We start from the raw sequence: 15,225 nt of genomic DNA on the forward strand, positions 1-15,225 counted from the left end.
GATACAAATTTCATCAAGGAACCTCTTGAGAAATCGGAAACTGATTCTAGCAATTACAAGAAGCATGATGTGGAGAGTCAATCCAAAAAAGACAGGAAAAGTGAACAAGGACATAATGATAGCTTGTCTGAGGAAGAAGTGGCTGATAGCCTGATCAATGCTTTTTCACCAGAACCTAATGTAGTTTGTGAGGTGGAGAACTAGATCAAGGAAGCTGTGGAGAAAGGGAATTTATCCTCCAGAGGAACAGAAATTCCAAAAAAAAAAAAAGCAACAAAAAACTAGTACTTCAACCACTGCAATGGTCACCAGAGGCAAGAGAAGAGGATCAAATAAGAACTTTTGAATAGTTCCTTATTATTAATACAATCATATGGAATATAAGAGGGGTAGGATCCAAAGGGGCTTTTGACAGACTCAAAAAAATCATACAAATTCACAAGGTCACTTTTGTGGCCCTTCAAGAACCTTTTGTGCACAATGCTATTATCAACAAGAAGAAGATCCAGAAATGCAAAAGAAAGTTCGGATTTGCTAATGCTATCACAAACAAGAATGGCAAGATATGGTGTTTTTGGGAAGCTGATTTCAATTGTAAGGTGATCAGTGATCACAATCAACAGCTTACTCTAGAATTCATCACATCAGTAACACTGAAGTCTTTTTTGTAAATATAGTGTATGCTAAACTTATGCTAGGAAGAGGAAAAGACTTTGGGATAATTTGAGAACCTTGAATAGTCACATAAAAAGATCATGGACTATAATGGAAGATTTCAATAACATCATGGAAGCTGATGAGTAACAAGGGGGAAGACAACATAGATTAAGCAGAAGTCTGGATTTTGTAGGATGTATGGAGGATTACAACATCATGAATGCTGGATATTCTGGGGATAAATTTACTTGGACTAATGCTAGAAGATTGAGAGCAAGGATCCTTATGAGGTTGGATAGGGTTATGTATAATGATCAATGGTCTCAGAAATTCTCTATTCTCCAGGCAATTACCAAGAATAGAGTTAGATCGCAGGGTTCTTCTAATGAAGTGTGGCAGTATAGAGCCTCCAAAGGCTAAATTTCAAAATTTTAAACTTTTGGATTGATCAAGATGATTTCATGGACATTGCGAAAAACTCTTGGCAATATGAAGTGAGGGGTAATCCCATGTGGATCTTGCAGCAAAAATTAAAAAGACTGAGCAATTGTCTTAGTCAGTGGTCAAAAACAACATCGGCAATGTGTTTGATAAGGTGAAGGAGCTGGAAGAACAAGTGTAAAATGTTAAAGCTTTCTATACCAATCACAACACTGATCGTAATAGAAGTCTGCTTCACTCTAAGTATCTTTGAGCAAATTCATTGGACCAACAAGGAGACTTCTATGCTAAGACAAAGAGCCAGAATCAAATGGCAAGATGAGGGAGATAGTAACATTAGGTACTTTCATAGTGTTATTAGACAAAAAAGGAAAAAAACTCATCTTTACAGGATAAAAAATGAACATGATGAATGGATTCAAGGGGATGATAGAATTGTAGATGCTGCCACCAGATATTTTAACATATTATTCTCCCAACCTGAGCAGCACACTGAATTTAGAGTTTTGGAAAACATTGAGAGAAAAGTGACCACTGAAGATAATGAGATCCTTACTAATATCCCTAGTATGGAGGAAACTTATCAGGCTATTGTTTCTCTTGATCCTGACAATGCCCCTGGGCCTGATGGATATAGTGGCAAATTCTACCAAGCTACTTGGAGTATTATCAAAGATGATGTTTACAATATGGTCAGGGATTTCTTCAGAGGGGGCAAGCTCACCAAGTTTTATACTCATACTTGTCTGATCTTGCTACCTAAGGTGGAATCTCCAAATAAATTTTCTCAGATGAGACCAATCAGTTTGAGTAACTTCTCAATTAAGATCCTCTCTAAGATTATCTCTAACAGACTTACTAACATCTTGCCTAAAATGATCTCTCACAATCAAACTAGTTTCATCAAAAGCAGGCTGATTACTGAGAATGCTTTAACTCAAGAGTTGGTTCAGGACATCAAGAAGAACAACAAATATGGGAACATGGTAATGAAGTTGGACATGGCCAAAGCCTATGACAAAGTGTCTTGGCTATTCCTTAAAGTTGTTATCAGGCAAATTGGATTCTCTAAAGTTTTTATTGATCTTATTCATAGGCTCATATCTGAAGTTTGGTACTCAGTTATGATCAATGGAATGAGGCATGGTTTCTTTCATTCTACCAGAGGTCTTAAACAAGGTGATACTCGATCACCTGGTTTATTTGTTTTGGCTGCTAAAACACTGTCTAAGGCACTGAATCAACTTCACAACAAAGATAGATATATTGGGTACACTATCAATCATCTACTATGTTATGCAGATGATATACTTATATTCTCTTCAGGAAATAAAAGGACCATCAAAATGATTACCAAGGTTTTGAAACAGTATGAGAATGAATATGGTCAAGAGATCAATATTGATAAAAGTGTTTTCCTGACTGCTACTCCCTCACCTGATGATAGGAGAAAAATGATTAGTAGAATTACCAGTTACAAGCATCAATTCTTTCCCATAAAGTATTTGGGTTGTCCTATATTTTTTGGAAGGAAAAGATTGTCTTATTTTACTGATATTGCAAAGAGTGTCATGAACAAAGCTCAAGGATGGCAAGGCATCATTCTCTCTTCTGGGAGAAAATAATCATCATTAAGCATGTGCTCCAGTCTCAAACCCTTCATACTCTTGCTGTAATGTCCCCTTCTAAGGGCATTATAAAGTAGCTTGAAAGATATTTTGCATATTTTTTCTGGGATTAGACTGATAACAAAAAGTGGCATCAATGGAGTTCTTGGGCCAATATGTGCTACCCCTAAATAGAGGGGGATACAGGTTTCAAAAGCATTGAAGATATCTACAAAGTTTTTGCAGTCAAAATATGGTGAGATTAAGAGTAGAAGATAATTTATGGTCTCAGTTCATGATGGCTAAGTACTGTCAAAGAGGTCATGTAGTTGCCAGAAAAGTCCAAGGTTGTCATTCCTTTATGTGGAAGGAATTACTGAGAATTAAAGCTGATGCTGAAACTCATATTTTATGGAGGATAAATGAAGCTAAAATATCCTTTTGGTGGGATAATTGGACAGTCCTTGGTCCTCTAGCTCTGCATCACCATTATGAAAATAATCTTGGTACTATCATGTTAGCAGATTGTCTAGAAGGTGACAAATGGGATATGGATTACATTTCAAAGTTGTTGCCATCTGAAATTTGCTATATCATTTAGAGGGTGGATATTGGGCCTAGAAACAAGAAGGATCGGGCCATTTGGACTGATAATTCTTCAGGAAAGTTCACCCGTGCTAGTGCTTTTCAAGCCTTAAGAAAGAGATTGCCTGAAGCTCCTATATGGAAATGTATACGGAATAAAGGAAATCCTTTCAAAGTGGCCTTTATCAGTTAGAGAATTATCAAGAACAAACTGCCTATGTATGATATAATAAAAAATTACTCAAATAATGCTGATCCTATGTGCATTTGTTGTAATCAGACTAAGGAGGAAAACATCCTCCATGTCTTCATAAAAGGGGATCTAGCCAAGAAAAGCTGGAAATTCTTTGGTGAATCTATAGGTATCACTATGTAGAACCAGAGTATTCAGGCCAGGTTTATAACATGGTGGAACTTCAACACTAAAAACTCTATGCTAAGAGTGGCATACCTATGCATTCCTGTCTTTATTTGCTGGGAACTGTGAAAAGATTGGAGTTCTTTTAAATATGGAAACAAGAAATACTCTGTGGCCAAAACATGTTATGAAGTTGATCAACATGTGAAATGTATCATGAACAAAAGAGGGTATAAAGTAGAATCGAGCTACAGTTGGAGCAGGTTTTGGAATATCATGGAAGCTCATAAAGTTGTTTTAACTAGTATTCATATTATTTGGAGCAAACTTCCAGAAAATATCATCAAGATCAACACTGATGGAAGCAGTATAGTGCATAGCAACAAAGCAGGAATTGGAGGAATTGCCAGAGATTCTAGAGGAGATATCATCATGGCTTTTGCTAAAGCTTTACAATTTTGCTCCAATAACAATGCAGAAATTCAGGCTACAAGTTTTGGTATCAACTGGATTGATCACAATGATATCAATAATAGTATTATGGAAGTTGATTCAATTTTGGTGGTTAATTAGTTAGATGGAACATATGACATCCCTTAGGAATTCCTGAAGGAAGTAGAAGCGATGAAGAGAATCATTGATAAGAGAAACATTAAAGTCCAACACCGTTTTAGGGAAGTAAACACAGCAGCTGATTCTTTGGCTAAATTTGGAAGCAATACACAGTATAGTTTGATAGCTAATTTATATAATTCATTGCAGGAAATTCCAAGAGAAACTAGGGGAGCAGTGAGAATGGATAAGGCTCAACTGGCAAATTTCAGAATTAGAAATTCAAGAAGAAGATGAAGCACAATCATAAGAGGAAGATGAGAAAGAAAGAAGAATTCAATCAAAAGCAAAGAAAGGAGCGTGTTTTTTTTTTTTGTACAAAATGATAAGCATTTTTTGCCGGACTATTGGTAGCACCTTCATTAGGAATGTGTTGCAAGTCCATTGTAAAATGAGTAGGATTTTCTTGTACTATACGTATGATGTCCCATGAGTAGATATAGTCTTTTGTAATGAGAACAAAGCTAATTAGAACTTCTTCTAGTTAGTAAATGTTCTCTTAGTTCATGGTGTAGCCCTCCTCCCATGTATATTTTTGATATGCTATTAACAAGGTTCCTGTCAATGCCAAACCCCCCAATGACCATAAACAAATGTAGTCTATGGAATTGGTTTAATATAAAAAAATAAAAAAATAAAAAAAATCCTTGATGTATATATCAGCTGTTTCTATCAGTGGGGAGGGACCCTTTAATTTCGTTCTCATGTTCCCGTAAGTAGAAAAAGTTTAAGTTCCCATTGAGGATGTATCATTAGTGTCCATATTCTTGAAATTGCATCTTATTTGTGGTTTTCCATGTCATTGCAATAAGTGAAGTAGCCCGCGCTTCGCGTGGTTATAAACGACATTAGTGAATTTACAATTTATATTATTATAAATTTATTAAAGATAGACGAGATGAAGATTTTCATGTATATGCATAATCAATTATTATATAATTCTAAAATCACAAATATAAATAATTTTAATGAACATTAAATTTTCATTAGCAAATTTTTAAAAAGGATAAAAGTAAGAAAACATGTGTACGTGTATGCTTAAATTTCATACATAAATCTCATAAATAAGTGATAACGAACGGTGCAATATTTGTCCATTCAATTACATTTCTGTTATCAATTTCATTTCCTTTTCCTCTTTTTTTTTTTTTTTTTTTTTAACTGTTGTTCTTTTTTTTTCTTTTTTACTTTTTCTAATCCTTAATGTCTCCCAAAATCTTCCACCCTTAAATAAGCTTATTTTTTGGTCTTACTTTCAACGTCTCATAATGTTAATTATTCTAAATTATCAATATTGAGAATAATAAATTCACGATTTTGGCTTTAAAAAAAAAAAAATGAAAGACTCACGGTCTTAAACAAAAATAAATATTATATAATTCAAGACTACCATAATTTTTATGCACAAAGCACATGTGATGACCCTCGCTAGCTCAACTTTAGTGTCCACATTATTTATAATATCACTATCTAATTAAAATCAATTCTATACCATCTTTAAGAGATGTAACAGTATCAATACTGGTGCTTGATCGCTTAACCGCTTAATTAGCTTTACAACTATGGTAAATATGTATAGAATGATAACATCGAATATTTCCGTACCTTGTTGATGATGTCTGACGGCTCTAAGGTTTCACCAAATTGTTAAAAGTACATTTTTTCTGAACTTTCATAGTCTCCTTTGAGTCTCCCAATTCAAGTCATGAATAGACACCATGGTGTAAATGGTGTTTTTGTTGCTCTAGCTCTATATAGTGTAAATATACTGATGAATATGAAGAGATAGAGGAATTGACACATTCATTATTCATTTTTAATAGAAAAACATTAGAAATTTGAAATGAAGGAAAAGGTTGATTGGAGGAACTTAATTCGACGTAATAATTAGCAGTACTTTACCGAAAAAAGAAGTTTTGTATTTTGGTGAAAATTCAAGAGGATTGCATGTATATAGCTTGAGTATATCTTCATTGCAATTGCTTGTGATAATTAAGAAGTTGTATAGAAGTCTACTCAAGCTTCTTGTTGGCTTGTGGACCATTCCTGATCCTACAATTGTGAAAATCCTGCAAAATGAGAAAATGTTTTAACTGAAGTAGTAATATTACGGAAAAAAGAGAAAAAAAAAAGATTATTAATGCTGCCGGATTCAGTGAAATAATGCTAAAAAATAAGTCCACCTGAAAAGATTTTGTAGTCTACTATTGTCACGACCGTAACCGTGGCGCGAAAATTTATGTAATGTCCGAGTTGGACGCTCATACGCACACGACACTCGGAATCGGCATACTAACTCGCATAATTATAAATGATCACTATATAGTCTCGGATTAACGAATAAAAGCTATCATATGTCACAAAAAGCGAGGGGTATAATGTACATAACACATATCAAAATACGCATATGCGGACCGCCGGGGGGCGCGACGGACGAACCGCCCCAAACATGAAACGTACGAGCATATCTGTACAGGGACAACCATAACCCACATACATGTCTACACACCTCTAAACAGAGTAACAGAATCATATGACGGGACAGGGCCCCGTCGTGCCTGAATGAATATATACATATGCAACGAGAAAAGTATATATACCAAAATATGGGCTCGGATAAAGGAGCACTCCCGAAACGGGGATAGGTGTCCTAGGTGGGTGGATCACCAAGGCTGGCGTACTCTGTCTGCGGGCATGAAACGCGGCCCGAAGAAAGGGGGTCGATACGGAATATGTGCGAGTATGCAAAGAAGAAAATATAGTAATGAGAATCATAATAGAACGAGAAGATACGGAAAATAAGTATAATATGCAAAATGTCAAACATTTAGTTTAAAAACATAAATCATGCATAGGCTCTTAGAACGATGGTCGCTTGTCGATGGCGCCATACCACATCATACTCCGAGAAGATTTCATATCTCAGACACCGACATATCATATCACATCATAAGCGTAACACCCCATAACGCCAAATATACACGGTACCGGCCAAAGGGGACTCGGCGTACCGGACACATCATACTCCGGAATATATCAAAGTGCGCACGAACATAACCGGCCCGGGATCCGGCGAAGGAAGTGCTAACCATATGCACGAGCGGAGTCGTGAGTGACCATATGCATAAAAATCATAATCATAAATCATTAAATAAGTAAGAAATCCATACTGGGGAGCTAAGGTGAAAGTAATACTAAGTCTTTCCCGAAGGTCATTAAGAGCGAACATAGAAAAGTCGCGGACCCACGGACGGGTGTCAACCCCATCCGAGCCCGCTTATGGAAGTTAGGGGATGTTATGCCTTATGGAATCCCCTACGAAAGTTTCGGGGCGATCCGAGCTCATCTACGAAAGTTACGAGCATTCGTAGTTTCGGAATCTTTTAAGGGCAAAATACTTTACATAGCTTTTAAAATTCAACCGTATGAAAACATAAGTACCTTAACTTGACCATATTAAGAGAGTAAGTCTATGGAGGCAAATAAAAGTCATATGCAAGCTCGGATCGTTAGAGTGGAATTTCCTCGAGATTCATTTCATAGCCTACTTAACACTAGGACCTGCCAAAAGAACGGAAGGTTAGGCTTCACATACCTTGTCCGCTCTCAAGCTAATCCAATCCTCAAGTCTCGGGCACTCCAAGATCTACATAACACCAATTATATCAAACATTAGCTAAGCATTTAGGCATCCAATTCCAAACAAACACCAAATTCTAATTTGGGCAGCATTTCCCTTGTAAATACACCAACCACGAGATTTCAACTCGGCCAAATTCATCAACAACAACACCAACAACCAAACTACAACATCAATAATCAATTCAAAATGCATTTTAACATTAGTAGCTCCCTTTACATAATTTCAACAATATTCACAATATTCCAACATACTCACTTCAACTACTTACATTCAAATCAATATCAACGTTTATACATTCGATTACTAATCCAAAACCATTCAAACAATATTCAAGAACGCTTTAAACAATTCACACAATTTTCCAAACAACCCAAACAATTTTCCAACTCACCCGAAAACTCACTCCAACCTGAGAGCAACACCACTCACATTCCTTTCTTCCAATTCCATGAATTACACTAACAATCCATGCATTAACAATGTCATTCTCTTAAGTACAAAATTTTACATTAAACGTACAATGACTTCCAAAACGATCCGCAAGCATCAACATTGACTTAGATCATCAAAAGCTCATTATCGATATAGAATTCACAACGACGACAACTAAAACATTAAGTAACATTCACTCCTTGTCCTGAAAGCATGGCCTATATTCGGCCATCTTCATCTTTCATCACGACCCAACCCCGTAGGCCGTGACTAGTGTCCGAGTTGGACACTCGTACGCACTTAGTACTCAGAATTTACCTACTACCACGCATAATCATACATAATCACATATGACTTTAGATTGTCGCAAAATAGCAAACATATATCGTAACGTACAGAACCTCATAGTACATACAAAGGCAAGCCAACTAGGCTGCCGCGGCGGGTGGACCGCCTAAAAACGCATAACACACACATATAGGCATACGGACGTAACCGTACCCACGGACGTGTCCACGGACCTCTAAACGGAAGTAACAAAATCATATGACGTGACGGGGCCCGTCGTACCCCCGAATAAATATGTACATATGCATCGAGAAAAGTATATATATACCAAATATAGGCTCGGACGAAGGAGCGCTCTCAAAACGCGAGTAGATGCCCTAGGCGGGTGGATCCTCAAGCGGCGTCGGTACTGCGGGCATGAAGCGCGACCCCGAAGAAAGGGGGTCGGTACGGAATAGATGTGCGAAGTATGTAAAGCGGGGAATACGGAATCATGATGGCAAAATACAAAAGTAGATATGATATGCAAAATATTAAAACATTTGTTTAAAAATATAGTTCATGCAAAGGCTCTTAGAACGGTGGTCGCCGCTTTGTCGTTGGCGCCGACGCCACGGCGTCACACCGAGAAGAATTTCATATCTCGTAACCGACGTATCCCGTAACACATCATAGCCAACCATAACGCCATAACACGACATCACACCAAACGGAACCGGCCCTGCGGAAGGGGCTCGGTGAACCGTAACACGATCATCACACGGAATGTATATCATAGTGCGCGCGAAGCATATGCTTAGGCCGGGATCGGTGAACGAGGTGATGACCATAAGCACGAGCAGAGTCGTGAGTAACCATATGCATAAAATCATATTCATAACTCATGAAACCAATAAGGAATCCATATACGGAAGTCGAAGAGAAAATAGCACTAAATTTCTTCAAAAACCATTACGGACGAGCATAAAAGCCGCGGGCCCCACGAACGGGTGCCGGCCCCCATCCGAGCCCGACTACGGTAGTTAGGGGAGAGTTATGCCTTATGAGCTTACCTATTATGTTTTGGGGCGTTCCGAGCTCATATGCGAAAGTTACGAACGTTTGAAGTTCGGGACCCTTTTGTAGTTAAAATTCTTCATAAAACCTTTGAAATTCAATCTTTTGAAAACATGAAAGTCTTATTTTGGTCCCATCGACGAGTAGACTTTAAAGAACGAACAAAACACATACCTAAGCTCGGATTCTAAGAGTGGAATTACCCCAAGGCTCGGGTCGTAGCCTAGTATCACTAAGACATGCCAAGAAGAGAAAGCGATGCCTTACATACCTTATCCGCTCGCAAGCAAAGCCAACCTTTAAGCTTCGGGTACGCCAAGATCTACATAACGCCAAGTATATTATCATTAGCCATAAGCCTATATGAATCCAAATTTCAGACGAACATTAAATTCTACCGAAATTTCGGCAGCACTTCCCCTATAAATCCGCCAACCCCGAGATTTATACTCGGCCAAATCCAACAACAATCAAGCTAACAACCAAACTACAATATCAATTTACAATATATATTCCAACTTTGATATTCAATCCAAACACATTCCAACCTTAAACACATGTTGTTACATACTTAGGGACATTCCAATATATTCAACTACTTCATATAATTGAATTAACATTAACGCTCATACATTCAATTATCCACCCGAACCCATTCCAACCATATGCAAGAACACTTTAAGCAAGTCATACAATATTTCAAACAAGCCAAATATTGTTCCAACTTACCCGAAATTGCCTCCAAACCCGAGAGCAACACCAAACATATTCTTTCCTTCACAATTCACAAATTACATCAACAAACCATGCTTAAACAACATTATTCTTAAAAGTTCAAGAAACTACATTACGTCATATTAATCCTTAAAATCAGCCCACACAATTTTTGCTTCAACTTGGGATCATTAACCATCATTTTTACATCATATAACGCATGTCGACAACAACCAAAACACCATATAACATTAGTCTACCATGGTCAAACATGGCCTATACACACCGGCCAGCCTTAAAACTTCCTTCAAATTTCATGATTTCCATCCATTTCAACATTACAACAACACACACAATAAGCTAAATACAATTAACTCATCACCCATAACATACAACACATGCACGGCCAAATGGCCACTTTCACTACTCAACTTCAACATTTATATTTTCATGTTTTTCATTCATATTTGCATACTACAACACACCACACCACTTACAACACATAAAGAGGTTTGGTTCTTACCTTTTCTTCTTCACCTCACACGTCCACTAAGGCTCCCAAGAGTGAAAACGAATGATCCAATGATTCAAACAACGCTTCCACGTTAACGAGCACCCTTGAATTAGTTGTTTTGCTAGAAGAATCGAATTTTTCTATGGCTAATTCTTGGACTTGATTTCTACTCCCTTTGGCCGAGAGTTGCTCCTCTTGCTCTCTCAAGGTTTCTTGAAATTTCTATACGGTTCAAGTGAGAAAGATGACTTAGTCATCTCTTAATTTGGCCATATATAGAATAAATTTCATGTGGCCATGGCCCACAAGTTACTTGGCCGGCCACTTTGGCCCTCCAACTTCAATAATTCCCAAGTTTCCTTAATTCATTTTTGGCCCCAAATGATTACTTAATATTTTCCATGCCAACAAAGTCATTCATGACTTATGCTTTTAGAACAAAATCATGGTTAAAAATCCCGACTTCATGTCCGGAGATTGTCTTGCTCCTAACTTGTCACAACTTACTCCTATTATCCCGTTGTTCAAAATACGGGATATAACACATACACACACATATATGTGATTCCCATTCACTTCAACACACTACAACAACAAAGAAACATGCTACATATAATTCAATCTATCAATCCTACATAACATTGCACATACACGGCCACAAGCCATGCATACTCCATGTTCACGGTTTAGCTCCAACACATAGATTTTCATGAATTTCATTCATATTTACATACTACGACATGCCCGCACCATTCCAACACATAAAAGAGAATTAATTCTTACCTTTTCTTCTTGCTTCACACGTTAGCTAAAGTGGTGAATGAGGGAAACGGATAGTTTGTTGATCCAAACAACGCTCCCACGTTAACGAGGACCCTTGATTAGTTGTTTTGCTAGAAGAACCAATTTTTTTGATGGCTTGATCTTGGCCTTGATTTCTTGCTCCTATGGCCGAACCCCTTCCTCTTTCTCTTCTCCTTGTTTTCTTGATTTTTCTAGAATTAGAATGAAGAGAAAGATGACTTAGTCATCTTTTAAATTTCCATATGAAATAAATCCATGTGGCCATGGCCCACAACTAAATGGCCGGCCACTTTGGCCCCTTATTTTCCATAATACACAAGTTTTTCTTAATTCATTTTTGACCCCAAATGTTTCCTTAATACTTTCATGCCAATTAAGTCATACACCACTTATATTTTTAAAACAAAATCGTGATTAAAAGTCCCGACTTCATGTCCCGGAATAGTCTTGTCCCGAACTTATCATAATTAACTCGGATTGTCCCGTTGTTCAAAATACGGGATATAACAACTATTTTAGGTTAGCATATTTTGTATATTGTGTAATCTCCTATTTTAGGTTAGAATATTATTCTCCTATTTTGTATATAAACCAATTCAAGTAATGAAAGGAAGCAAGGAAAATATTTCTTACATGGTATCAGAATAAGGTTTCTTTCTTCTTCCTCCTTCCGCTACGCCCTATTTTTTGTTTTCCTCCTTGAGCCGTCGCCCCCCCTTCCTTTCTTTTCCCATGGCCGACGCACCAACCACCCCGGCTAAGCCCACGTTCCACCCGGCCCTCGCGGTCTCCAATATCAAGAATCACGTCTGCATGTTACTCTTGAGATGGAAAACTCACAATATGGTACATGGGCCGAGCTTTTCAAAATTCATGCTCGTTCTCGCGAGGTCCTTCATCACATCATTCCTCCACCTAAGGGTAAGGAGAAGCGGCTCCCAAAGCGATGAGGAAATTGAATTATGGACCACCATTGACGCCACCGTGCTTCAATGGATTTATTCGACGATTTCGAATGATCTATTAAACACTATCCTCGAACCGGATGCTACTGCCATAGAGGCTTGGGGCCGCTTACGTGATATCTTCCAAGATCATCAAACTTCTCGTGCGGTGACTCTTGAACAAGAATTCACGACGACTCGTATGGAGGATTTTTCCAATGCCTCCGCCTATTGTCAACGTCTTAAGAGCCTTGCCGATCAACTGAAAAACGTTGGGGCTCCCGTGTCGAATAGCCGCCTTGTCCTTCAACTGGTCTCAGGTCTCACAGATGCATACAAAGGGGTTGGGACACAAATTCGCCATGCAAAGCCGCTCCCACCATTCACTGAGGCTCGGTCTTCTCTTGTTTTGGAATAACGTGCACTTGCGGCTATGGTGTCTCACGGGTCTGGCTCGGCTATGGTGGCCTCGGTCGACGACGCGGCACTCCCCTCGGATAACTCAAGCTCACGCCGAGGGAAATCAAAAAATTCCCGCGGCCAAAATTCTAGAAATGGCCGTAAGGGGGGCTCGGGCCGAGGCTCAGCGGCCCGAAAAAAATCACGGTGGCCGCGATAGTCGCCGAAGACGGCGGCGGTCGGCCGGCGATGGACTACGGCGGTGGAGGTCAGCAGCGGTTGGCCCGCGGCGTGGGTCCCCCGGCCCGCCCCGGCGGCTCCTCCCCTGCCCCGTGCACGATAGCCTGCTTGGGCTCGTCCGCCGCCCGGTCCGCCACGGCGCGGGGTATTTTGGGCCCCTCCTCCAGCTCGGCGGCTCACACGGCGGCGGTGGCTTCTCCGGGTCGTATGTTCCAACCGACATTGAGTCCGCAATGCACACCATGACCTTGAACCGCCCGACCAAAATTGGTACATGGACACGGAGCCACTTCTCATATGACATCCTCGGACGGTAATCTCTCGTCTTATTTTAATTTGAGCAGTCGAAATAATGGTATTGTTGTGGGAAATGGTCATTCGATTCCAATTCGTGATTGTGGTCACACTAGTTTGCCTTCCCCAAACCCCCCTTTATCCTTACGAAATGTCTTACATGCTCCTAAACTCATTAAAAATTTAATCTCAGTCCGGAAGTTTACTACTGATAATTCTGTGTCTGTTGATTTTGATCCATATGGGTTTTCTGTGAAGGATTTTCAGACGGGGATGCCACTAATGCGGTGTGATAGTCGGGGAGATCTTTATCCGGTTACCACCATCAAATATCCAACCACCACTCCATCAAACTTTGCGGCGTTGTCTTCTCCTTTTTGGCATGCTCGCTTGGGTCATCAGAAATTCTATCTTAGATTGTCTTAGGGTTCGTAAAAGCATTGAATGTAATAAATCTAGTCTTTCTAGTATTTGTCGTTCTTGTGTTCTTGGTAAACACGTTAAGTTGCCGTTTGATTCTTCTATTTTCGAAACTTTGATGCTATTTGATATTATTCATAGTGATTTGTGGACCTCTCCGTGTTAAGTTCATTGGGTCATCGATATTATGTTCTGTTTATGGATGATTTTTTGAAATTTTTATGTACTTTTCCGTTGGCTAAGAAATCCGATGTTTATCCGAAATTCTTAGCTTTAAAAACCACATTCACACTCAATTTGAACGTCTATTAAAAATGTCCAATGTGATAATGGGAGGGAATATGATAATGATCAATTCGGGAAATTTTGTGAGTCTAATGGGATGTCATTTCGTCTTTCTTGTCCATACGTCTTCACAAAATGGGAAAGCGAAAGAAAATTCCGTTCTATCAATAATATCACTCGGACTCTTCTTGCACATGCTTCTCTCCCTCCTTCGTTACGGCATCACGCCTTACAAATGGCAACATATCTTCTTAATATTTTACCAAGTAAATTATTAGGTCACATTTCTCCTCTTCAAGTGCTCTACCAACGAAAGCCATCTTACTCTCATCTTCGGGTTTTTGGGTGTTTATGCTATCCCCTCTTTCCTTCTCCAACTATTCACAAATTGCAAGCCCGGTCTACACCGTGTGTCTTTTTGGGGTATCCTACGAATCATAGAGGGTATAAGTGTTATGATTTATCGTCCCATAAAATCATTATTTCTCGTCACGTGATTTTTGATGAGAATGTCTTCCCCTTTTCCAAATTACATTCTCCCACTTCTATTACTTATGAGTTTTTGGACGATGGCATTTCCCCATTATGGTTGCATCACTTGGCTTCCCCTACCCCCCTCCCCCCGTAACCCAGCCCGCTGCCCAGTCCCACCGTGACCCAGCCCGCTGCTCTCCCACCGTGACCCAGCCCGCTGCCCAGTCCACTCCCACCGGCACCCAGCCCACTGCCCCTATCCCCTCCGCTGGCAGTCCCCTCCCACCGTCACCCCAGCCTTCCCCTTCTCCCAATCCGTCCCGAATGGTGACCCGGAGTCAGCATGGTATTTTTAAGCCAAAACGCCTCTTTAACTTAAATACCATGGTTACGAAATCCCCTCTTCCTCATAACCCTCTGACCGCCCTTCGCGACCCGAATTGGAAAATGGCTATGAA

This window comes from Lycium ferocissimum, chromosome 9, assembly GCF_029784015.1.
Source record: "Lycium ferocissimum isolate CSIRO_LF1 chromosome 9, AGI_CSIRO_Lferr_CH_V1, whole genome shotgun sequence".
Classification (NCBI taxonomy): Eukaryota; Viridiplantae; Streptophyta; class Magnoliopsida; order Solanales; family Solanaceae; genus Lycium; species Lycium ferocissimum.